Source organism: Aphelocoma coerulescens, unplaced genomic scaffold, assembly GCF_041296385.1.
Source record: "Aphelocoma coerulescens isolate FSJ_1873_10779 unplaced genomic scaffold, UR_Acoe_1.0 HiC_scaffold_72, whole genome shotgun sequence".
Classification (NCBI taxonomy): Eukaryota; Metazoa; Chordata; class Aves; order Passeriformes; family Corvidae; genus Aphelocoma; species Aphelocoma coerulescens.
The window spans coordinates 755049-782014 of NW_027184059.1; positions in this window are offsets into that span (position 1 = coordinate 755049).

Genomic DNA, 26966 nt, shown 5'->3' on the forward strand with positions numbered 1-26966 from the left:
GCTGCTCCTAGGATGCTTTTCTCTGGGAAAATCTTCTTGCACACGACATTGCTGCCGATTTTACTTCTAGGCCTTTCGTGGCCATCTGCATCCTCAGCCACAAGCAGCTTCTGATGATCAACAGGGCTCTGGGAGAGCAGGGACTCCTGTCTGTGGACAAAGAAAACAAAGACAACTTGTAAGAAGAAAACCTGGAGCTTCTAGTTAGAAGACAAAGGACTATTCAATCAAGGCAGGGCCAAAGCAGGAAACTTTCTAAAATGGAACAAGCAGCAGAAGCAGAGCAGTTTTGCAGAAGAAATTAGCCTCCCAGCACTTGGCTTAAGGAAAAAGCCTGATGTTTCTATGAGAGACTTGAGTTCATGTCTACTATTGGGTACCAGACATCTGAACATTTAGACTATTGGCTTTCCAGGCTCACACTATTCAAACCGGAAAGTGAAACTACTCTAACAGTAGGGATGATTGCAAGAAATGTTTCTGTTTACACCACGACTGCCGACCATGCATCATTCTTACCTTGCACCTGTCCAAAGGCCTTCCTCCATCTGCGTTCCAGCAACTCTCAGTCAGGCAAGGGCAGGGATGGAGGCTCTTGCCACAAGTAGCCCAAGCGTGGACATCTTCCTCATCCTGCTACTCCACTGCTGACGTCAGGGTATTCCCTGGAGCTGCAAACACCTGCCTTTGCTGCTCGAGGATCTTCTCTAGCACCATGCAAAACCCCTTCTCCTATGGCAGTGCTGCAGCATCCTGCGAGCCACGGACTGGAACTGGCACCTCCAGCAAAGTTGCTCCTGGGAAACATCCCTCAGCCATTCCCTTACTGCAATGAGCTGGACTCCTACTCCTCTGCAATGCTCTTCCTGGAGAGGTGCATCCTCAGCAATGAGACAGTTCTGCTGAGAGCCACAGCTCTGAGGAAGCAGCCAGTCCTGCCCAATGGTTGTCCTCTGTCACCAGTCCTGCAGCTCCCACGGAGGCACTGGGAGCCTTGGACACTCTTGCCACAAGTAGCCCAAGCGTGGACATCTTCCTCATCCTGCTCCTCCACTGCTGACGTCAGGGAATTCCCTGGTGCTCCCAACATCTGCCTTTCCTGCTGGAGGATCGTGTCTGGCAGATCTCTGAGCCTCTTTGCCTTTGGCAGCGCCAGAGCATCCTAGGAGTCATATACTGGCAACTGGCACCTCCAGGACACTTGCTGCTCCTAGGATGCTTTCCTCTAGGAAAAACTTCTTGCACACGTCCTTGCTCCAGTTTTTACTCCTAGGCCTTTCGTGGCCATCTGCATTCTCAGCCACAAGAAGCTTCTGATGATCGACATGGCTCTGGGAGAGCAGGGACTCCTGTCTGTGGACAAAGAAAACAAAGACAACTTGTAAGATTAAAACCTGGAGCTTCTAGTTAGAAGAGAAAGGGCTATTCAATCAAGGCAGGGCCAAGGGAGGAAACTTTCTAAAATGGAACAAGCAGCAGAAGCACAGTAGTTTTGCAGAAGAAATTCCCCTCCCAGCACTTGGCTTAAGGAAAAAACCTCATGTTTCTATGAGAGACTTGAGTTCATGTCTACTATTGGATAGCAGACATCTGAACATTTAGACTACTGGCTTTCCAGGCTCACGCAATTCAAACCGGAATGTCAAACTATTTCAAAAGCTAGAGATGCTTCGAAGAAATGTTTCTGTATTCACCACAACTGGGGACCATGCATCATTCTTACCTTGCACCTGTCCAAAGGCCTTCCTCCGTCTCCAGTCCTGCCGCTCTCACGGAGGCACTGGGAGCCTTGGACACTCTTGCCACAAGTAGCCCAAGCGTGGACATCTTCCTCATCCTGCTCCTCCACTGCTGACGTCAGGGAATTCCCTGGAGCTCCAAACATCTGCCTTCCCAGCTGGAGGATCATGTCTGGCAGCTCTCTGAGCCTCTTCGCCTTTGGCAGCGCCACAGCATCCTAGGAGTCATATACTGGCAACTGGCACCTCCAGGACACTTGCTGCTCCTAGGATGCTTTTCTCTGGGAAAATCTTCTTGCACACGATCTTGCTGCCGATTTTACTTCTAGGCCTTTCGTGGCCATCTGCATCCTCAGCCACAAGCAGCTTCTGATGATCAACAGGGCTCTGGGAGAGCAGGGACTCCTGTCTGTGGACAAAGAAAACAAAGACAACTTGTAAGAAGAAAACCTGGAGCTTCTAGTTAGAAGACAAAGGACTATTCAATCAAGGCAGGGCCAAAGCAGGAAACTTTCTAAAATGGAACAAGCAGCAGAAGCAGAGCAGTTTTGCAGAAGAAATTCCCCTCCCAGCACTTGGCTTAAGGAAAAAGCCTGATGTTTCTATGAGAGACTTGAGTTCATGTCTACTATTGGGTACCAGACATCTGAACATTTAGACTATTGGCTTTCCAGGCTCACACTATTCAAACCGGAAAGTGAAACTACTCTAAAAGCTAGAGGCGATTGCAAGAAATGTTTCTGCTCACACCACGACTGCCGACCATGCATCATTCTTACCTTGCACCTGTCCAAAGGCCTTCCTCCGTCTGCGCTCTGGCAACTCTCACCCAAGCTCGGGCAGGGATGGAGGCTCTTGCCACAAGTAGCCCAAGCCTGGAGATATTCCTCATCCTGATCTTCCACTGCTGACATCTAGGAATTCCCTGGAGCTGCAAACACTTGCCTTTGCTGCTCGAGGATCTTCTCTAGCACCATGCCAAACCCCTTCTCCTATGGCAGTGCTGCAGCATCCTGCGAGCCATGGACTGGAACTGGCACCTTCAGCATAGTTGCTCCTGGGAAACATCCTTCAGCCATTCCCTTACTGCAATGAGCTGGACTCCTACACCTTTGCAAGGCTCTTCCTGGATAGGTGCATCCTCAGCAATGAGACGGTTCTGCTGAGAGCCACGGCTCTGAGGGAGCAGCCAGTCCTGCCCAAAGGCCTTCCTCCGTCACCAGTCCTGCAGCTCCCACGGAGGCACTGGGAGCCTTGGACACTCTTGCCACAAGTAGCCCAAGCGTGGACATCTTCCTCATCCTGCTCCTCCACTGCTGACATCAGGGAATTCCCTGGAGCTCCCAACATCTGCCTTTCCTGCTCGAGGATCGTGTCTGGCAGCTCTCTGAGCCTCTTACACTTTGGAAGCACAACAGCATCCTAGGAGTCATATACTGGCAACTGGCACCTCCAGGACACTTGCTGCTCCTAGGATGCTTTTCTCTGGGAAAATCTTCTTGCACACAACCTTGCTGCAGATTTTACTTCTAGGCCTTTTGTGGCCATCTGCATCCGCAGCCACAAGCAGCTTCTGATGATCGACATGGCTCTGGGAGAGCAGGGACTCCTGTCTGTGGACAAAGAAAACAAAGACAACTTGTAAGAAGAAAACCTGGAGCTTCTAGTTAGAAAAAAAAGGACTATTCAATCAAGGCAGAGCCAAGGGAGGAAACTTTCTAAAATGGAACAAGCAGCAGAAGCACAGCAGTATTGCAGAAGAAATTCCCCTCCCAGCACTTGGCTTAAGGAAAACGCCTGATGTTTCTATGAGAGACTTGAGTTCATGTCTACTATTGGGTACCAGACATCTGAACATTTGGACTATTGGCTTTCCAGGCTCACGCTATTCAAACCGGAAAGTGAAACTACTCTAACAGTAGGGATGATTGCAAGAAATGTTTCTGCTCGCACCACGACTGCCGACCATGCATCATTCTTACCTTGCACCTGTCCAAAGGCCTTCCTGCGTCTGCGCTCCGGCAACTCTCACCCAGGCAAGGGCAAGGATGGAGGCTCTTGCCACAAGTAGCCCAAGCGTAGACATCTTCCTCATCCTGCTACTCCACTGCTGACGTCAGGGTATTCCCTGGAGCTGCAAACACCTGCCTTTGCGGCTCGAGGACCTTCTCTAGCACCATGCCAAACCCCTTCTCCTATGGCAGTGCTGCAGCATCCTGCGAGCCATGGACTGGAACTGGCACCTTCAGCATAGTTGCTCCTGGGAAACATCCTTCAGCCATTCCCTTACTGCAATGAGCTGGACTCCTACTCCTTTGCAAGGCTCTTCCTGGACAGGTGCATCCTCAGCAATGAGACGGTTCTGCTGAGAGCCATGGCTCTGAGGGAGCAGCCAGTCCTGTCCAAAGGCCTTCCTCTGACTCCACTCCTGCAGCTCCCACGGAGGCACTGGGAGCCTTGGACACTCTTGCCACAAGTAGCCCAAGCGTCGAGATCTTCCTCATCCTGCTCCTCCACTGCTGACATCAGGGAATTCCCTGGAGCTCCTAAAATCTGCCTTTCCTGCTGGAGGATCATGTCTGGCAGCTCTCTGAGCCTCTTCACCTTTGGCAGCGCCACAGCATCCTAGGAGTCATATACTGGCAACTGGCACCTCCAGGACACTTGCTTCTCCTAGGATGCTTTCCTCTAGGAAAATCTTCTTGCACACAACCTTGCTCCAGTTTTTACTCCTAGGCCTTTCGTGGCCATCTGCATCCTCAGCCACAAGCAGGTTCTGATGATCAACAGGGCTCTGGGAGAGCAGGGACTCCTGTCTGTGGACAAAGAAAACAAAGACAACTTGTAAGAAGAAAACCTGGAGCTTCTAGATAGAAGAGAAAGGACTATTCAATCAAGGCAGGGCCAAAGCAGGAAACTTTCTAAAATGGAACAAGCAGCAGAAGCAGAGCAGTTTTGCAGAAGAAATTCCCCTCCCAGCACTTGGCTTAAGGAAAAAGCCTGATGTTTCTATGAGAGACTTGAGTTCATGTCTACTATTGGGTACCAGACATCTGAACATTTAGACTATTGGCTTTCCAGGCTCACGCTATTCAAACCGGAAAGTGAAACTACTCTAACAGTAGGGATGATTGCAAGAAATGTTTCTGTTTACACCACAACTGCCGACCATGCATCATTCTTACCTTGCACCTGTCCAAAGGCCTTCCTCCGTCTGCGCTCTGGCAACTCTCACCCAAGCTCGGGCAGGGATGGAGGCTCTTGCCACAAGTAGCCCAAGCCTGGAGATATTCCTCATCCTGATCTTCCACTGCTGACATCTAGGAATTCCCTGGAGCTGCAAACACCTGCCTTTGCGGCTCGAGGACCTTCTCTAGCACCATGCCAAACCCCTTCTCCTATGGCAGTGCTGCAGCATCCTGCGAGCCATGGACTGGAACTGGCACCTTCAGCATAGTTGCTCCTGGGAAACATCCTTCAGCCATTCCCTTACTGCAATGAGCTGGACTCCTACTCCTTTGCAAGGCTCTTCCTGGACAGGTGCATCCTCAGCAATGAGACGGTTCTGCTGAGAGCCATGGCTCTGAGGGAGCAGCCAGTCCTGTCCAAAGGCCTTCCTCTGACTCCACTCCTGCAGCTCCCACGGAGGCACTGGGAGCCTTGGACACTCTTGCCACAAGTAGCCCAAGCGTCGAGATCTTCCTCATCCTGCTCCTCCACTGCTGACATCAGGGAATTCCCTGGAGCTCCTAAAATCTGCCTTTCCTGCTCGAGGATCGTGTCTGGCAGCTCTCTGAGCCTCTTCGCCTTTGGCAGCACCACAGCATCCTGAGAGTCATATACTGGAAACTGGCAGCTACAGGACACTTGCTGCTCCTAGGATGCTTTTCTCTGGGAAAATCTTCTTGGACACGACATTGCTCCAGTTTTTACTTCTAGGCCTTTCGTGGCCATCTGCATCCACAGCCACAAGCAGCTTCTGATGATCGACATGGCTCTGGGAAAACAGGGACTCCTGTCTGTGGACAAAGAAAACAAAGACAACTTGTAAGAAGAAAACCTGGAGCTTCTAGATAGAAGACAAAGGACTATTCAATCAAGGCAGGGCCAAGGGAGGAAACTTTCTAAAATGGAACAAGCAGCAGAAGCACAGTAGTTTTGCAGAAGAAATTCCCCTCCCAGCACTTGGCTTAAGGAAAAAACCTCATGTTTCTATGAGAGACTTGAGTTCATGTCTACTACTGGGTACCAGACATCTGAACATTTAGACTATTGGCTTTCCAGGCTCACGCTATTCAAACCGGAAAGTGAAACTACTCTAACAGTAGGGATGATTGCAAGAAATGTTTCTGTTTACACCACGACTGCCGACCATGCATCATTCTTACCTTGCACCTGTCCAAAGGCCTTCCTCCATCTGCGCTCCAGCAACTCTCACTCAGGCAAGGGCAGGGATGGAGGCTCTTGCCACAAGTAGCCCAAGCGTGGACATCTTCCTCATCCTGCTACTCCACTGCTGACGTCAGGGTATTCCCTGGAGCTGCAAACACCTGCCTTTGCTGCTCGAGGATCTTCTCTAGCACCATGCAAAACCCCTTCTCCTATGGCAGTGCTGCAGCATCCTGCGAGCCACGGACTGGAACTGGCACCTCCAGCAAAGTTGCTCCTGGGAAACATCCCTCAGCCATTCCCTTACTGCAATGAGCTGGACTCCTACTCCTCTGCAATGCTCTTCCTGGAGAGGTGCATCCTCAGCAATGAGACAGTTCTGCTGAGAGCCACAGCTCTGAGGAAGCAGCCAGTCCTGCCCAATGGTTGTCCTCTGTCACCAGTCCTGCAGCTCCCACGGAGGCACTGGGAGCCTTGGACACTCTTGCCACAAGTAACCCAAGCGTGGACATGTTCCTCATCCTGCTCCTCCACTGCTGACGTCAGGGAATTCCCTGGTGCTCCCAACATCTGCCTTTCCTGCTGGAGGATCGTGTCTGGCAGATCTCTGAGCCTCTTTGCCTTTGGCAGCGCCAGAGCATCCTAGGAGTCATATACTGGCAACTGGCACCTCCAGGACACTTGCTGCTCCTAGGATGCTTTCCTCTAGGAAAAACTTCTTGCACACGTCCTTGCTCCAGTTTTTACTCCTAGGCCTTTCGTGGCCATCTGCATTCTCAGCCACAAGAAGCTTCTGATGATCGACATGGCTCTGGGAGAGCAGGGACTCCTGTCTGTGGACAAAGAAAACAAAGACAACTTGTAAGATTAAAACCTGGAGCTTCTAGTTAGAAGAGAAAGGACTATTCAATCAAGGCAGGGCCAAGGGAGGAAACTTTCTAAAATGGAACAAGCAGCAGAAGCACAGTACTTTTGCAGAAGAAATTCCCCTCCCCGCACTTGGCTTAAGGAAAAAGCATGATGTTTCTATGAGAGACTTGAGTTCATGTCTACTATTGGATAGCAGACATCTGAACATTTAGACTACTGGCTTTCCAGGCTCACGCAATTCAAACCGGAATGTCAAACTATTTCAAAAGCTAGAGATGCTTCGAAGAAATGTTTCTGTATTCACCACAACTGGGGACCATGCATCATTCTTACCTTGCACCTGTCCAAAGGCCTTCCTCCGTCTCCAGTCCTGCCGCTCTCACGGAGGCACTGGGAGCCTTGGAGGCTCTTGCCACAAGTAGCCCAAGCGTGGACATCTTCCTCATCCTGCTCCTCCACTGCTGACGTCAGGGAATTCCCTGGAGCTCCAAACATCTGCCTTCCCAGCTGGAGGATCATGTCTGGCAGCTCTCTGAGCCTCTTCACCTTTGGCAGCGCCACAGCATCCTAGGAGTCATATACTGGCAACTGGCACCTCCAGGACACTTGCTGCTCCTAGGATGCTTTTCTCTGGGAAAATCTTCTTGCACACGACATTGCTGCTGATTTTACTTCTAGGCCTTTCGTGGCCATCTGCATCCTCAGCCACAAGCAGGTTCTGATGATCAACAGGGCTCTGGGAGAGCAGGGACTCCTGTCTGTGGACAAAGAAAACAAAGACAACTTGTAAGAAGAAAACCTGGAGCTTCTAGTTAGAAGACAAAGGACTATTCAATCAAGGCAGGGCCAAAGCAGGAAACTTTCTAAAATGGAACAAGCAGCAGAAGCAGAGCAGTTTTGCAGAAGAAATTCCCCTCCCAGCACTTGGCTTAAGGAAAAAGCCTGATGTTGCTATGAGAGACTTGAGTTCATGTCTACTATTGGGTACCAGACATCTGAACATTTAGACTATTGGCTTTCCAGGCTCACACTATTCAAACCGGAAAGTGAAACTACTCTAAAAGCTAGAGGCGATTGCAAGAAATGTTTCTGCTCACACCACGACTGCCGACCATGCATCATTCTTACCTTGCACCTGTCCAAAGGCCTTCCTCCGTCTGCGCTCTGGCAACTCTCACCCAAGCTCGGGCAGGGATGGAGGCTCTTGCCACAAGTAGCCCAAGCCTGGAGATATTCCTCATCCTGATCTTCCACTGCTGACATCTAGGAATTCCCTGGAGCTGCAAACACTTGCCTTTGCTGCTCGAGGATCTTCTCTAGCACCATGCCAAATGCCTTCTCCTATGGCAGTGCTGCAGCATCCTGCGAGCCATGGACTGGAACTGGCACCTTCAGCATAGTTGCTCCTGGGAAACATCCTTCAGCCATTCCCTTACTGCAATGAGCTGGACTCCTACACCTTTGCAAGGCTCTTCCTGGATAGGTGCATCCTCAGCAATGAGACGGTTCTGCTGAGAGCCACGGCTCTGAGGGAGCAGCCAGTCCTGCCCAAAGGCCTTCCTCCGTCACCAGTCCTGCAGCTCTCACGGAGGCACTGGGAGCCTTGGACACTCTTGCCACAAGTAGCCCAAGCGTCGAGATCTTCCTCATCCTGCTCCTCCACTGCTGACATCAGGGAATTCCCTGGAGCTCCCAACATCTGCCTTTCCTGCTCGAGGATCGTGTCTGGCAGCTCTCTGAGCCTCTTACACTTTGGAAGCGCAACAGCATCCTAGGAGTCATATACTGGCAACTGGCACCTCCAGGACACTTGCTGCTCCTAGGATGCTTTTCTCTGGGAAAATCTTCTTGCACACAACCTTGCTGCAGATTTTACTTCTAGGCCTTTTGTGGCCATCTGCATCCGCAGCCACAAGCAGCTTCTGATGATCGACATGGCTCTGGGAGAGCAGGGACTCCTGTCTGTGGACAAAGAAAACAAAGACAACTTGTAAGAAGAAAACCTGGAGCTTCTAGTTAGAAGAGAAAGGACTATTCAATCAAGGCAGAGCCAAGGGAGGAAACTTTCTAAAATGGAACAAGCAGCAGAAGCACAGCAGTATTGCAGAAGAAATTCCCCTCCCAGCACTTGGCTTAAGGAAAACGCCTGATGTTTCTATGAGAGACTTGAGTTCATGTCTACTATTGGATAGCAGACATCTGAACATTTAGACTACTGGCTTTCCAGGCTCACGCAATTCAAACCGGAATGTCAAACTATTTCAAAAGCTAGAGATGCTTGGAAGAAATGTTTCTGTACTCACCACAACTGGGGACCATGCATCATTCTTACCTTGCACCTGTCCAAAGGCCTTCCTCCGTCTCCAGTCCTGCCGCTCTCACGGAGGCACTGGGAGCCTCGGACACTCTTGCCACAAGTAGCCCAAGCGGGGACATCTTCCTCATCCTGCTCCTCCACTGCTGACGTCAAGGAATTCCCTGGAGCTCCCAACATCTGCCTTTCCAGCTGGAGGATCATGTCTGGCAGCTCTCTGAGCCTCTTCAACTTTGGCAGCGCCACAGCATCCTAGGAGTCATATACTGGCAACTGGCACCTCCAGGACACTTGCTGCTCCTAGGATGCTTTTCTCTGGGAAAATCTTCTTGCATACAACCTTGCTCCAGTTTTTACTTCTAGGCCTTTCGTGGCCATCTGCATTCTCAGCCACAAGCAGGTTCTGATGATCAACAGGGCTCTGGGAGAGCAGGGACTCCTGTCTGTGGACAAAGAAAACAAAGACAACTTGTAAGATTAAAACCTGGAGCTTCTAGTTAGAAGAGAAAGGACTATTCAATCAAGGCAGGGCCAAGGGAGGAAACTTTCTAAAATGGAACAAGCAGCAGAAGCACAGTAGATTTGCAGAAGAAATTCCCCTCCCAGCACTTGGCTTAAGGAAAAAACCTCATGTTTCTATGAGAGACTTGAGTTCATGTCTACTATAGGGTAGCAGACATCTGAACATTTAGACTATCGGCTTTCCAGGCTCACGCTATTCAAACCGGAAAGTGAAACTACTCTAAAAGCTAGAGGCGATTGCAAGAAATGTTTCTGCTCGCACCACGACTGCCGACCATGCATCATTCTTACCTTGCACCTGTCCAAAGGCCTTCCTGCGTCTGCGCTCCGGCAACTCTCACCCAGGCAAGGGCAAGGATGGAGGCTCTTGCCACAAGTAGCCCAAGCGTAGACATCTTCCTCATCCTGCTACTCCACTGCTGACGTCAGGGTATTCCCTGGAGCTGCAAACACCTGCCTTTGCGGCTCGAGGACCTTCTCTAGCACCATGCCAAACCCCTTCTCCTATGGCAGTGCTGCAGCATCCTGCGAGCCATGGACTGGAACTGGCACCTTCAGCATAGTTGCTCCTGGGAAACATCCTTCAGCCATTCCCTTACTGCAATGAGCTGGACTCCTACTCCTTTGCAAGGCTCTTCCTGGACAGGTGCATCCTCAGCAATGAGACGGTTCTGCTGAGAGCCATGGCTCTGAGGGAGCAGCCAGTCCTGTCCAAAGGCCTTCCTCTGACTCCACTCCTGCAGCTCCCACGGAGGCACTGGGAGCCTTGGACACTCTTGCCACAAGTAGCCCAAGCGTCGAGATCTTCCTCATCCTGCTCCTCCACTGCTGACATCAGGGAATTCCCTGGAGCTCCTAAAATCTGCCTTTCCTGCTGGAGGATCATGTCTGGCAGCTCTCTGAGCCTCTTCACCTTTGGCAGCGCCACAGCATCCTAGGAGTCATATACTGGCAACTGGCACCTCCAGGACACTTGCTGCTCCTAGGATGCTTTTCTCTGGGAAAATCTTCTTGGACACGACATTGCTGCCGATTTTACTTCTAGGCCTTTCGTGGCCATCTGCATCCTTAGCCACAAGCAGGTTCTGATGATCAACAGGGCTCTGGGAGAGCAGGGACTCCTGTCTGTGGACAAAGAAAACAAAGACAACTTGTAAGAAGAAAACCTGGAGCTTCTAGTTAGAAGACAAAGGACTATTCAATCAAGGCAGGGCCAAAGCAGGAAACTTTCTAAAATGGAACAAGCAGCAGAAGCAGAGCAGTTTTGCAGAAGAAATTCCCCTCCCAGCACTTGGCTTAAGGAAAAAGCCTGATGTTGCTATGAGAGACTTGAGTTCATGTCTACTATTGGGTACCAGACATCTGAACATTTAGACTATTGGCTTTCCAGGCTCACACTATTCAAACCGGAAAGTGAAACTACTCTAAAAGCTAGAGGCGATTGCAAGAAATGTTTCTGCTCACACCACGACTGCCGACCATGCATCATTCTTACCTTGCACCTGTCCAAAGGCCTTCCTCCGTCTGCGCTCTGGCAACTCTCACCCAAGCTCGGGCAGGGATGGAGGCTCTTGCCACAAGTAGCCCAAGCCTGGAGATATTCCTCATCCTGATCTTCCACTGCTGACATCTAGGAATTCCCTGGAGCTGCAAACACTTGCCTTTGCTGCTCGAGGATCTTCTCTAGCACCATGCCAAACCCCTTCTCCTATGGCAGTGCTGCAGCATCCTGCGAGCCATGGACTGGAACTGGCACCTTCAGCATAGTTGCTCCTGGGAAACATCCTTCAGCCATTCCCTTACTGCAATGAGCTGGACTCCTACACCTTTGCAAGGCTCTTCCTGGATAGGTGCATCCTCAGCAATGAGACGGTTCTGCTGAGAGCCACGGCTCTGAGGGAGCAGCCAGTCCTGCCCAAAGGCCTTCCTCCGTCACCAGTCCTGCAGCTCCCACGGAGGCACTGGGAGCCTTGGACACTCTTGCCACAAGTAGCCCAAGCGTGGACATCTTCCTCATCCTGCTCCTCCACTGCTGACATCAGGGAATTCCCTGGAGCTCCCAACATCTGCCTTTCCTGCTGGAGGATCGTGTCTGGCAGCTCTCTGAGCCTCTTCGCCTTTGGCAGCGCCACAGCATCCTGAGAGTCATATACTGGAAACTGGCAGCTACAGGACACTTGCTGCTCCTAGGATGCTTTTCTCTGGGAAAATCTTCTTGGACACGACATTGCTCCAGTTTTTACTTCTAGGCCTTTCGTGGCCATCTGCATCCGCAGCCACAAGCAGCTTCTGATGATCGACATGGCTCTGGGAAAACAGGGACTCCTGTCTGTGGACAAAGAAAACAAAGACAACTTGTAAGAAGAAAACCTGGAGCTTCTAGATAGAAGACAAAGGACTATTCAATCAAGGCAGGGCCAAGGGAGGAAACTTTCTAAAATGGAACAAGCAGCAGAAGCACAGTAGTTTTGCAGAAGAAATTCCCCTCCCAGCACTTGGCTTAAGGAAAAAGCCTGATGTTTCTATGAGAGACTTGAGTTCATGTCTACTATTGGGTACCAGACATCTGAACATTTAGACTATTGGCTTTCCAGGCTCACGCTATTCAAACCGGAAAGTGAAACTACTCTAACAGTAGGGATGATTGCAAGAAATGTTTCTGTTTACACCACGACTGCCGACCATGCATCATTCTTACCTTGCACCTGTCCAAAGGCCTTCCTCCGTCTCCAGTCCTGCCGCTCTCACGGAGGCACTGGGAGCCTTGGACACTCTTGCCACAAGTAGCCCAAGCGTGGACATCTTCCTCATCCTGCTCCTCCACTGCTGACATCAGGGAATTCCCTGGAGCTCCCAACATCTGCCTTTCCTGCTGGAGGATCATGTCTGGCAGCTCTCTGAGCCTCTTCACCTTTGGCAGCGCCACAGCATCCTAGGAGTCATATACTGGCAACTGGCACCTCCAGGACACTTGCTTCTCCTAGGATGCTTTTCTCTGGGAAAATCTTCTTGCACACGATCTTGCTGCCGATTTTACTTCTAGGCCTTTCGTGGCCATCTGCATCCTCAGCCACAAGCAGCTTCTGATGATCAACAGGGCTCTGGGAGAGCAGGGACTCCTGTCTGTGGACAAAGAAAACAAAGACAACTTGTAAGAAGAAAACCTGGAGCTTCTAGTTAGAAGACAAAGGACTATTCAATCAAGGCAGGGCCAAAGCAGGAAACTTTCTAAAATGGAACAAGCAGCAGAAGCAGAGCAGTTTTGCAGAAGAAATTCCCCTCCCAGCACTTGGCTTAAGGAAAAAGCCTGATGTTTCTATGAGAGACTTGAGTTCATGTCTACTATTGGGTACCAGACATCTGAACATTTAGACTATTGGCTTTCCAGGCTCACACTATTCAAACCGGAAAGTGAAACTACTCTAAAAGCTAGAGGCGATTGCAAGAAATGTTTCTGCTCACACCACGACTGCCGACCATGCATCATTCTTACCTTGCACCTGTCCAAAGGCCTTCCTCCGTCTGCGCTCTGGCAACTCTCACCCAAGCTCGGGCAGGGATGGAGGCTCTTGCCACAAGTAGCCCAAGCCTGGAGATATTCCTCATCCTGATCTTCCACTGCTGACATCTAGGAATTCCCTGGAGCTGCAAACACTTGCCTTTGCTGCTCGAGGATCTTCTCTAGCACCATGCCAAACCCCTTCTCCTATGGCAGTGCTGCAGCATCCTGCGAGCCATGGACTGGAACTGGCACCTTCAGCATAGTTGCTCCTGGGAAACATCCTTCAGCCATTCCCTTACTGCAATGAGCTGGACTCCTACACCTTTGCAAGGCTCTTCCTGGATAGGTGCATCCTCAGCAATGAGACGGTTCTGCTGAGAGCCACGGCTCTGAGGGAGCAGCCAGTCCTGCCCAAAGGCCTTCCTCCGTCACCAGTCCTGCAGCTCCCACGGAGGCACTGGGAGCCTTGGACACTCTTGCCACAAGTAGCCCAAGCGTGGACATCTTCCTCATCCTGCTCCTCCACTGCTGACATCAGGGAATTCCCTGGAGCTCCCAACATCTGCCTTTCCTGCTCGAGGATCGTGTCTGGCAGCTCTCTGAGCCTCTTACACTTTGGAAGCACAACAGCATCCTAGGAGTCATATACTGGCAACTGGCACCTCCAGGACACTTGCTGCTCCTAGGATGCTTTTCTCTGGGAAAATCTTCTTGCACACAACCTTGCTGCAGATTTTACTTCTAGGCCTTTTGTGGCCATCTGCATCCGCAGCCACAAGCAGCTTCTGATGATCGACATGGCTCTGGGAGAGCAGGGACTCCTGTCTGTGGACAAAGAAAACAAAGACAACTTGTAAGAAGAAAACCTGGAGCTTCTAGTTAGAAAAAAAAGGACTATTCAATCAAGGCAGAGCCAAGGGAGGAAACTTTCTAAAATGGAACAAGCAGCAGAAGCACAGCAGTATTGCAGAAGAAATTCCCCTCCCAGCACTTGGCTTAAGGAAAACGCCTGATGTTTCTATGAGAGACTTGAGTTCATGTCTACTATTGGGTACCAGACATCTGAACATTTGGACTATTGGCTTTCCAGGCTCACGCTATTCAAACCGGAAAGTGAAACTACTCTAACAGTAGGGATGATTGCAAGAAATGTTTCTGCTCGCACCACGACTGCCGACCATGCATCATTCTTACCTTGCACCTGTCCAAAGGCCTTCCTGCGTCTGCGCTCCGGCAACTCTCACCCAGGCAAGGGCAAGGATGGAGGCTCTTGCCACAAGTAGCCCAAGCGTAGACATCTTCCTCATCCTGCTACTCCACTGCTGACGTCAGGGTATTCCCTGGAGCTGCAAACACCTGCCTTTGCGGCTCGAGGACCTTCTCTAGCACCATGCCAAACCCCTTCTCCTATGGCAGTGCTGCAGCATCCTGCGAGCCATGGACTGGAACTGGCACCTTCAGCATAGTTGCTCCTGGGAAACATCCTTCAGCCATTCCCTTACTGCAATGAGCTGGACTCCTACTCCTTTGCAAGGCTCTTCCTGGACAGGTGCATCCTCAGCAATGAGACGGTTCTGCTGAGAGCCATGGCTCTGAGGGAGCAGCCAGTCCTGTCCAAAGGCCTTCCTCTGACTCCACTCCTGCAGCTCCCACGGAGGCACTGGGAGCCTTGGACACTCTTGCCACAAGTAGCCCAAGCGTCGAGATCTTCCTCATCCTGCTCCTCCACTGCTGACATCAGGGAATTCCCTGGAGCTCCTAAAATCTGCCTTTCCTGCTGGAGGATCATGTCTGGCAGCTCTCTGAGCCTCTTCACCTTTGGCAGCGCCACAGCATCCTAGGAGTCATATACTGGCAACTGGCACCTCCAGGACACTTGCTGCTCCTAGGATGCTTTTCTCTGGGAAAATCTTCTTGGACACGACATTGCTGCCGATTTTACTTCTAGGCCTTTCGTGGCCATCTGCATCCTCAGCCACAAGCAGGTTCTGATGATCAACAGGGCTCTGGGAGAGCAGGGACTCCTGTCTGTGGACAAAGAAAACAAAGACAACTTGTAAGAAGAAAACCTGGAGCTTCTAGTTAGAAGACAAAGGACTATTCAATCAAGGCAGGGCCAAAGCAGGAAACTTTCTAAAATGGAACAAGCAGCAGAAGCAGAGCAGTTTTGCAGAAGAAATTCCCCTCCCAGCACTTGGCTTAAGGAAAAAGCCTGATGTTTCTATGAGAGACTTGAGTTCATGTCTACTATTGGGTACCAGACATCTGAACATTTAGACTATTGGCTTTCCAGGCTCACACTATTCAAACCGGAAAGTGAAACTACTCTAAAAGCTAGAGGCGATTGCAAGAAATGTTTCTGCTCACACCACGACTGCCGACCATGCATCATTCTTACCTTGCACCTGTCCAAAGGCCTTCCTCCGTCTGCGCTCTGGCAACTCTCACCCAAGCTCGGGCAGGGATGGAGGCTCTTGCCACAAGTAGCCCAAGCCTGGAGATATTCCTCATCCTGATCTTCCACTGCTGACATCTAGGAATTCCCTGGAGCTGCAAACACTTGCCTTTGCGGCTCGAGGACCTTCTCTAGCACCATGCCAAACCCCTTCTCCTATGGCAGTGCTGCAGCATCCTGCGAGCCATGGACTGGAACTGGCACCTTCAGCATAGTTGCTCCTGGGAAACATCCTTCAGCCATTCCCTTACTGCAATGAGCTGGACTCCTACACCTTTGCAAGGCTCTTCCTGGATAGGTGCATCCTCAGCAATGAGACGGTTCTGCTGAGAGCCACGGCTCTGAGGGAGCAGCCAGTCCTGCCCAAAGGCCTTCCTCCGTCACCAGTCCTGCAGCTCCCACGGAGGCACTGGGAGCCTTGGACACTCTTGCCACAAGTAGCCCAAGCGTGGACATCTTCCTCATCCTGCTCCTCCACTGCTGACATCAGGGAATTCCCTGGAGCTCCCAACATCTGCCTTTCCTGCTCGAGGATCGTGTCTGGCAGCTCTCTGAGCCTCTTACACTTTGGAAGCACAACAGCATCCTAGGAGTCATATACTGGCAACTGGCACCTCCAGGACACTTGCTGCTCCTAGGATGCTTTTCTCTGGGAAAATCTTCTTGCACACAACCTTGCTGCAGATTTTACTTCTAGGCCTTTTGTGGCCATCTGCATCCGCAGCCACAAGCAGCTTCTGATGATCGACATGGCTCTGGGAGAGCAGGGACTCCTGTCTGTGGACAAAGAAAACAAAGACAACTTGTAAGAAGAAAACCTGGAGCTTCTAGTTAGAAGAGAAAGGACTATTCAATCAAGGCAGAGCCAAGGGAGGAAACTTTCTAAAATGGAACAAGCAGCAGAAGCACAGCAGTATTGCAGAAGAAATTCCCCTCCCAGCACTTGGCTTAAGGAAAACGCCTGATGTTTCTATGAGAGACTTGAGCTCATGTCTACTATTGGGTACCAGACATCTGAACATTTAGACTATTGGCTTTCCAGGCTCACGCTATTCAAACCGGAAAGTGAAACTACTCTAACAGTAGGGATGATTGCAAGAAATGTTTCTGCTCGCACCACGACTGCCGACCATGCATCATTCTTACCTTGCACCTGTCCAAAGGCCTTCCTGCGTCTGCGCTCCGGCAACTCTCACCCAGGCAAGGGCAAGGATGGAGGCTCTTGCCACAAGTAGCCCAAGCGTAGACATCTTCCTCATCCTGCTACTCCACTGCTGACGTCAGGGTATTCCCTGGAGCTGCAAACACCTGCCTTTGCGGCTCGAGGACCTTCTCTAGCACCATGCCAAACCCCTTCTCCTATGGCAGTGCTGCAGCATCCTGCGAGCCATGGACTGGAACTGGCACCTTCAGCATAGTTGCTCCTGGGAAACATCCTTCAGCCATTCCCTTACTGCAATGAGCTGGACTCCTACTCCTTTGCAAGGCTCTTCCTGGACAGGTGCATCCTCAGCAATGAGACGGTTCTGCTGAGAGCCATGGCTCTGAGGGAGCAGCGAGTCCTGTCCAAAGGCCTTCCTCTGACTCCACTCCTGCAGCTCCCACGGAGGCACTGGGAGCCTTGGACACTCTTGCCACAAGTAGCCCAAGCGTCGAGATCTTCCTCATCCTGCTCCTCCACTGCTGACATCAGGGAATTCCCTGGAGCTCCTAAAATCTGCCTTTCCTGCTGGAGGATCATGTCTGGCAGCTCTCTGAGCCTCTTCACCTTTGGCAGCGCCACAGCATCCTAGGAGTCATATACTGGCAACTGGCACCTCCAGGACACTTGCTGCTCCTAGGATGCTTTTCTCTGGGAAAATCTTCTTGGACACGACATTGCTGCCGATTTTACTTCTAGGCCTTTCGTGGCCATCTGCATCCTCAGCCACAAGCAGGTTCTGATGATCAACAGGGCTCTGGGAGAGCAGGGACTCCTGTCTGTGGACAAAGAAAACAAAGACAACTTGTAAGAAGAAAACCTGGAGCTTCTAGTTAGAAGACAAAGGACTATTCAATCAAGGCAGGGCCAAGGGAGGAAACTTTCTAAAATGGAACAAGCAGCAGAAGCAGAGCAGTTTTGCAGAAGAAATTCCCCTCCCAGCACTTGGCTTAAGGAAAAAGCCTGATGTTTCTATGAGAGACTTGAGTTCATGTCTACTATTGGGTACCAGACATCTGAACATTTAGACTATTGGCTTTCCAGGCTCACACTATTCAAACCGGAAAGTGAAACTACTCTAAAAGCTAGAGGCGATTGCAAGAAATGTTTCTGCTCACACCACGACTGCCGACCATGCATCATTCTTACCTTGCACCTGTCCAAAGGCCTTCCTCCGTCTGCGCTCTGGCAACTCTCACCCAAGCTCGGGCAGGGATGGAGGCTCTTGCCACAAGTAGCCCAAGCCTGGAGATATTCCTCATCCTGATCTTCCACTGCTGACATCTAGGAATTCCCTGGAGCTGCAAACACTTGCCTTTGCGGCTCGAGGACCTTCTCTAGCACCATGCCAAACCCCTTCTCCTATGGCAGTGCTGCAGCATCCTGCGAGCCATGGACTGGAACTGGCACCTTCAGCATAGTTGCTCCTGGGAAACATCCTTCAGCCATTCCCTTACTGCAATGAGCTGGACTCCTACACCTTTGCAAGGCTCTTCCTGGATAGGTGCATCCTCAGCAATGAGACGGTTCTGCTGAGAGCCACGGCTCTGAGGGAGCAGCCAGTCCTGCCCAAAGGCCTTCCTCCGTCACCAGTCCTGCAGCTCCCACGGAGGCACTGGGAGCCTTGGACACTCTTGCCACAAGTAGCCCAAGCGTGGACATCTTCCTCATCCTGCTCCTCCACTGCTGACATCAGGGAATTCCCTGGAGCTCCCAACATCTGCCTTTCCTGCTCGAGGATCGTGTCTGGCAGCTCTCTGAGCCTCTTACACTTTGGAAGCACAACAGCATCCTAGGAGTCATATACTGGCAACTGGCACCTCCAGGACACTTGCTGCTCCTAGGATGCTTTTCTCTGGGAAAATCTTCTTGCACACAACCTTGCTGCAGATTTTACTTCTAGGCCTTTTGTGGCCATCTGCATCCGCAGCCACAAGCAGCTTCTGATGATCGACATGGCTCTGGGAGAGCAGGGACTCCTGTCTGTGGACAAAGAAAACAAAGACAACTTGTAAGAAGAAAACCTGGAGCTTCTAGTTAGAAGAGAAAGGACTATTCAATCAAGGCAGAGCCAAGGGAGGAAACTTTCTAAAATGGAACAAGCAGCAGAAGCACAGCAGTATTGCAGAAGAAATTCCCCTCCCAGCACTTGGCTTAAGGAAAACGCCTGATGTTTCTATGAGAGACTTGAGCTCATGTCTACTATTGGGTACCAGACATCTGAACATTTAGACTATTGGCTTTCCAGGCTCACGCTATTCAAACCGGAAAGTGAAACTACTCTAACAGTAGGGATGATTGCAAGAAATGTTTCTGTTTACACCACGACTGCCGACCATGCATCATTCTTACCTTGCACCTGTCCAAAGGCCTTCCTCCGTCTGCGCTCCGGCAACTCTCACCCAGGCAAGGGCAAGGATGGAGGCTCTTGCCACAAGTAGCCCAAGCGTAGACATCTTCCTCATCCTGCTACTCCACTGCTGACGTCAGGGTATTCCCTGGAGCTGCAAACACCTGCCTTTGCGGCTCGAGGACCTTCTCTAGCACCATGCCAAACCCCTTCTCCTATGGCAGTGCTGCAGCATCCTGCGAGCCATGGACTGGTACTGGCACCTTCAGCATAGTTGCTCCTGGGAAACATCCTTCAGCCATTCCCTTACTGCAATGAGCTGGACTCCTACTCCTTTGCAAGGCTCTTCCTGGACAGGTGCATCCTCAGCAATGAGACGGTTCTGCTGAGAGCCATGGCTCTGAGGGAGCAGCGAGTCCTGTCCAAAGGCCTTCCTCTGACTCCACTCCTGCAGCTCCCACGGAGGCACTGGGAGCCTTGGACACTCTTGCCACAAGTAGCCCAAGCGTCGAGATCTTCCTCATCCTGCTCCTCCACTGCTGACATCAGGGAATTCCCTGGAGCTCCTAAAATCTGCCTTTCCTGCTGGAGGATCATGTCTGGCAGCTCTCTGAGCCTCTTCACCTTTGGCAGCGCCACAGCATCCTAGGAGTCATATACTGGCAACTGGCACCTCCAGGACACTTGCTGCTCCTAGGATGCTTTTCTCTGGGAAAATCTTCTTGCACACGACATTGCTGCCGATTTTACTTCTAGGCCTTTCGTGGCCATCTGCATCCTCAGCCACAAGCAGCTTCTGATGATCAACAGGGCTCTGGGAGAGCAGGGACTCCTGTCTGTGGACAAAGAAAACAAAGACAACTTGTAAGAAGAAAACCTGGAGCTTCTAGTTAGAAGACAAAGGACTATTCAATCAAGGCAGGGCCAAGGGAGGAAACTTTCTAAAATGGAACAAGCAGCAGAAGCAGAGCAGTTTTGCAGAAGAAATTCCCCTCCCAGCACTTGGCTTAAGGAAAAAGCCTGATGTTTCTATGAGAGACTTGAGTTCATGTCTACTATTGGGTACCAGACATCTGAACATTTAGACTATTGGCTTTCCAGGCTCACACTATTCAAACCGGAAAGTGAAACTACTCTAAAAGCTAGAGGCGATTGCAAGAAATGTTTCTGCTCACACCACGACTGCCGACCATGCATCATTCTTACCTTGCACCTGTCCAAAGGCCTTCCTCCGTCTGCGCTCTGGCAACTCTCACCCAAGCTCGGGCAGGGATGGAGGCTCTTGCCACAAGTAGCCCAAGCCTGGAGATATTCCTCATCCTGATCTTCCACTGCTGACATCTAGGAATTCCCTGGAGCTGCAAACACTTGCCTTTGCGGCTCGAGGACCTTCTCTAGCACCATGCCAAACCCCTTCTCCTATGGCAGTGCTGCAGCATCCTGCGAGCCATGGACTGCAACTGGCACCTTCAGCATAGTTGCTCCTGGGAAACATCCTTCAGCCATTCCCTTACTGCAATGAGCTGGACTCCTACACCTTTGCAAGGCTCTTCCTGGATAGGTGCATCCTCAGCAATGAGACGGTTCTGCTGAGAGCCACGGCTCTGAGGGAGCAGCCAGTCCTGCCCAAAGGCCTTCCTCCGTCACCAGTCCTGCAGCTCCCACGGAGGCACTGGGAGCCTTGGACACTCTTGCCACAAGTAGCCCAAGCGTGGACATCTTCCTCATCCTGCTCCTCCACTGCTGACATCAGGGAATTCCCTGGAGCTCCCAACATCTGCCTTTCCTGCTCGAGGATCGTGTCTGGCAGCTCTCTGAGCCTCTTACACTTTGGAAGCACAACAGCATCCTAGGAGTCATATACTGGCAACTGGCACCTCCAGGACACTTGCTGCTCCTAGGATGCTTTTCTCTGGGAAAATCTTCTTGCACACAACCTTGCTGCAGATTTTACTTCTAGGCCTTTTGTGGCCATCTGCATCCGCAGCCACAAGCAGCTTCTGATGATCGACATGGCTCTGGGAGAGCAGGGACTCCTGTCTGTGGACAAAGAAAACAAAGACAACTTGTAAGAAGAAAACCTGGAGCTTCTAGTTAGAAAAAAAAGGACTATTCAATCAAGGCAGAGCCAAGGGAGGAAACTTTCTAAAATGGAACAAGCAGCAGAAGCACAGCAGTATTGCAGAAGAAATTCCCCTCCCAGCACTTGGCTTAAGGAAAACGCCTGATGTTTCTATGAGAGACTTGAGCTCATGTCTACTATTGGGTACCAGACATCTGAACATTTGGACTATTGGCTTTCCAGGCTCACGCTATTCAAACCGGAAAGTGAAACTACTCTAACAGTAGGGATGATTGCAAGAAATGTTTCTGCTCGCACCACGACTGCCGACCATGCATCATTCTTACCTTGCACCTGTCCAAAGGCCTTCCTGCGTCTGCACTCCGGCAACTCTCACCCAGGCAAGGGCAAGGATGGAGGCTCTTGCCACAAGTAGCCCAAGCGTAGACATCTTCCTCATCCTGCTACTCCACTGCTGACGTCAGGGTATTCCCTGGAGCTGCAAACACCTGCCTTTGCGGCTCGAGGACCTTCTCTAGCACCATGCCAAACCCCTTCTCCTATGGCAGTGCTGCAGCATCCTGCGAGCCATGGACTGGAACTGGCACCTTCAGCATAGTTGCTCCTGGGAAACATCCTTCAGCCATTCCCTTACTGCAATGAGCTGGACTCCTACTCCTTTGCAAGGCTCTTCCTGGACAGGTGCATCCTCAGCAATGAGACGGTTCTGCTGAGAGCCATGGCTCTGAGGGAGCAGCGAGTCCTGTCCAAAGGCCTTCCTCTGACTCCACTCCTGCAGCTCCCACGGAGGCACTGGGAGCCTTGGACACTCTTGCCACAAGTAGCCCAAGCGTCGAGATCTTCCTCATCCTGCTCCTCCACTGCTGACATCAGGGAATTCCCTGGAGCTCCTAAAATCTGCCTTTCCTGCTGGAGGATCATGTCTGGCAGCTCTCTGAGCCTCTTCACCTTTGGCAGCGCCACAGCATCCTAGGAGTCATATACTGGCAACTGGCACCTCCAGGACACTTGCTGCTCCTAGGATGCTTTTCTCTGGGAAAATCTTCTTGGACACGACATTGCTGCCGATTTTACTTCTAGGCCTTTCGTGGCCATCTGCATCCTCAGCCACAAGCAGGTTCTGATGATCAACAGGGCTCTGGGAGAGCAGGGACTCCTGTCTGTGGACAAAGAAAACAAAGACAACTTGTAAGAAGAAAACCTGGAGCTTCTAGTTAGAAGACAAAGGACTATTCAATCAAGGCAGGGCCAAAGCAGGAAACTTTCTAAAATGGAACAAGCAGCAGAAGCAGAGCAGTTTTGCAGAAGAAATTCCCCTCCCAGCACTTGGCTTAAGGAAAAAGCCTGATGTTTCTATGAGAGACTTGAGTTCATGTCTACTATTGGGTACCAGACATCTGAACATTTAGACTATTGGCTTTCCAGGCTCACACTATTCAAACCGGAAAGTGAAACTACTCTAAAAGCTAGAGGCGATTGCAAGAAATGTTTCTGCTCACACCACGACTGCCGACCATGCATCATTCTTACCTTGCACCTGTCCAAAGGCCTTCCTCCGTCTGCGCTCTGGCAACTCTCACCCAAGCTCGGGCAGGGATGGAGGCTCTTGCCACAAGTAGCCCAAGCCTGGAGATATTCCTCATCCTGATCTTCCACTGCTGACATCTAGGAATTCCCTGGAGCTGCAAACACTTGCCTTTGCGGCTCGAGGACCTTCTCTAGCACCATGCCAAACCCCTTCTCCTATGGCAGTGCTGCAGCATCCTGCGAGCCATGGACTGGAACTGGCACCTTCAGCATAGTTGCTCCTGGGAAACATCCTTCAGCCATTCCCTTACTGCAATGAGCTGGACTCCTACACCTTTGCAAGGCTCTTCCTGGATAGGTGCATCCTCAGCAATGAGACGGTTCTGCTGAGAGCCACGGCTCTGAGGGAGCAGCCAGTCCTGCCCAAAGGCCTTCCTCCGTCACCAGTCCTGCAGCTCCCACGGAGGCACTGGGAGCCTTGGACACTCTTGCCACAAGTAGCCCAAGCGTGGACATCTTCCTCATCCTGCTCCTCCACTGCTGACATCAGGGAATTCCCTGGAGCTCCCAACATCTGCCTTTCCTGCTCGAGGATCGTGTCTGGCAGCTCTCTGAGCCTCTTACACTTTGGAAGCACAACAGCATCCTAGGAGTCATATACTGGCAACTGGCACCTCCAGGACACTTGCTGCTCCTAGGATGCTTTTCTCTGGGAAAATCTTCTTGCACACAACCTTGCTGCAGATTTTACTTCTAGGCCTTTTGTGGCCATCTGCATCCGCAGCCACAAGCAGCTTCTGATGATCGACATGGCTCTGGGAGAGCAGGGACTCCTGTCTGTGGACAAAGAAAACAAAGACAACTTGTAAGAAGAAAACCTGGAGCTTCTAGTTAGAAAAAAAAGGACTATTCAATCAAGGCAGAGCCAAGGGAGGAAACTTTCTAAAATGGAACAAGCAGCAGAAGCACAGCAGTATTGCAGAAGAAATTCCCCTCCCAGCACTTGGCTTAAGGAAAACGCCTGATGTTTCTATGAGAGACTTGAGCTCATGTCTACTATTGGGTACCAGACATCTGAACATTTAGACTATTGGCTTTCCAGGCTCACGCTATTCAAACCGGAAAGTGAAACTACTCTAACAGTAGGGATGATTGCAAGAAATGTTTCTGCTCGCACCACGACTGCCGACCATGCATCATTCTTACCTTGCACCTGTCCAAAGGCCTTCCTCCGTCTGCGCTCCGGCAACTCTCACCCAGGCAAGGGCAAGGATGGAGGCTCTTGCCACAAGTAGCCCAAGCGTAGACATCTTCCTCATCCTGCTACTCCACTGCTGACGTCAGGGTATTCCCTGGAGCTGCAAACACCTGCCTTTGCGGCTCGAGGACCTTCTCTAGCACCATGCCAAACCCCTTCTCCTATGGCAGTGCTGCAGCATCCTGCGAGCCATGGACTGGAACTGGCACCTTCAGCATAGTTGCTCCTGGGAAACATCCTTCAGCCATTCCCTTACTGCAATGAGCTGGACTCCTACTCCTTTGCAAGGCTCTTCCTGGACAGGTGCATCCTCAGCAATGAGACGGTTCTGCTGAGAGCCATGGCTCTGAGGGAGCAGCGAGTCCTGTCCAAAGGCCTTCCTCTGACTCCACTCCTGCAGCTCCCACGGAGGCACTGGGAGCCTTGGACACTCTTGCCACAAGTAGCCCAAGCGTCGAGATCTTCCTCATCCTGCTCCTCCACTGCTGACATCAGGGAATTCCCTGGAGCTCCTAAAATCTGCCTTTCCTGCTGGAGGATCATGTCTGGCAGCTCTCTGAGCCTCTTCACCTTTGGCAGCGCCACAGCATCCTAGGAGTCATATACTGGCAACTGGCACCTCCAGGACACTTGCTGCTCCTAGGATGCTTTTCTCTGGGAAAATCTTCTTGGACACGACATTGCTGCCGATTTTACTTCTAGGCCTTTCGTGGCCATCTGCATCCTCAGCCACAAGCAGGTTCTGATGATCAACAGGGCTCTGGGAGAGCAGGGACTCCTGTCTGTGGACAAAGAAAACAAAGACAACTTGTAAGAAGAAAACCTGGAGCTTCTAGTTAGAAGACAAAGGACTATTCAATCAAGGCAGGGCCAAGGGAGGAAACTTTCTAAAATGGAACAAGCAGCAGAAGCAGAGCAGTTTTGCAGAAGAAATTCCCCTCCCAGCACTTGGCTTAAGGAAAAAGCCTGATGTTTCTATGAGAGACTTGAGTTCATGTCTACTATTGGGTACCAGACATCTGAACATTTAGACTATTGGCTTTCCAGGCTCACACTATTCAAACCGGAAAGTGAAACTACTCTAAAAGCTAGAGGCGATTGCAAGAAATGTTTCTGCTCACACCACGACTGCCGACCATGCATCATTCTTACCTTGCACCTGTCCAAAGGCCTTCCTCCGTCTGCGCTCTGGCAACTCTCACCCAAGCTCGGGCAGGGATGGAGGCTCTTGCCACAAGTAGCCCAAGCCTGGAGATATTCCTCATCCTGATCTTCCACTGCTGACATCTAGGAATTCCCTGGAGCTGCAAACACTTGCCTTTGCGGCTCGAGGACCTTCTCTAGCACCATGCCAAACCCCTTCTCCTATGGCAGTGCTGCAGCATCCTGCGAGCCATGGACTGGAACTGGCACCTTCAGCATAGTTGCTCCTGGGAAACATCCTTCAGCCATTCCCTTACTGCAATGAGCTGGACTCCTACACCTTTGCAAGGCTCTTCCTGGATAGGTGCATCCTCAGCAATGAGACGGTTCTGCTGAGAGCCACGGCTCTGAGGGAGCAGCCAGTCCTGCCCAAAGGCCTTCCTCCGTCACCAGTCCTGCAGCTCCCACGGAGGCACTGGGAGCCTTGGACACTCTTGCCACAAGTAGCCCAAGCGTGGACATCTTCCTCATCCTGCTCCTCCACTGCTGACATCAGGGAATTCCCTGGAGCTCCCAACATCTGCCTTTCCTGCTCGAGGATCGTGTCTGGCAGCTCTCTGAGCCTCTTACACTTTGGAAGCACAACAGCATCCTAGGAGTCATATACTGGCAACTGGCACCTCCAGGACACTTGCTGCTCCTAGGATGCTTTTCTCTGGGAAAATCTTCTTGCACACAACCTTGCTGCAGATTTTACTTCTAGGCCTTTTGTGGCCATCTGCATCCGCAGCCACAAGCAGCTTCTGATGATCGACATGGCTCTGGGAGAGCAGGGACTCCTGTCTGTGGACAAAGAAAACAAAGACAACTTGTAAGAAGAAAACCTGGAGCTTCTAGTTAGAAGAGAAAGGACTATTCAATCAAGGCAGAGCCAAGGGAGGAAACTTTCTAAAATGGAACAAGCAGCAGAAGCACAGCAGTATTGCAGAAGAAATTCCCCTCCCAGCACTTGGCTTAAGGAAAACGCCTGATGTTTCTATGAGAGACTTGAGCTCATGTCTACTATTGGGTACCAGACATCTGAACATTTAGACTATTGGCTTTCCAGGCTCACGCTATTCAAACCGGAAAGTGAAACTACTCTAACAGTAGGGATGATTGCAAGAAATGTTTCTGCTCGCACCACGACTGCCGACCATGCATCATTCTTACCTTGCACCTGTCCAAAGGCCTTCCTGCGTCTGCGCTCCGGCAACTCTCACCCAGGCAAGGGCAAGGATGGAGGCTCTTGCCACAAGTAGCCCAAGCGTAGACATCTTCCTCATCCTGCTACTCCACTGCTGACGTCAGGGTATTCCCTGGAGCTGCAAACACCTGCCTTTGCGGCTCGAGGACCTTCTCTAGCACCATGCCAAACCCCTTCTCCTATGGCAGTGCTGCAGCATCCTGCGAGCCATGGACTGGAACTGGCACCTTCAGCATAGTTGCTCCTGGGAAACATCCTTCAGCCATTCCCTTACTGCAATGAGCTGGACTCCTACTCCTTTGCAAGGCTCTTCCTGGACAGGTGCATCCTCAGCAATGAGACGGTTCTGCTGAGAGCCATGGCTCTG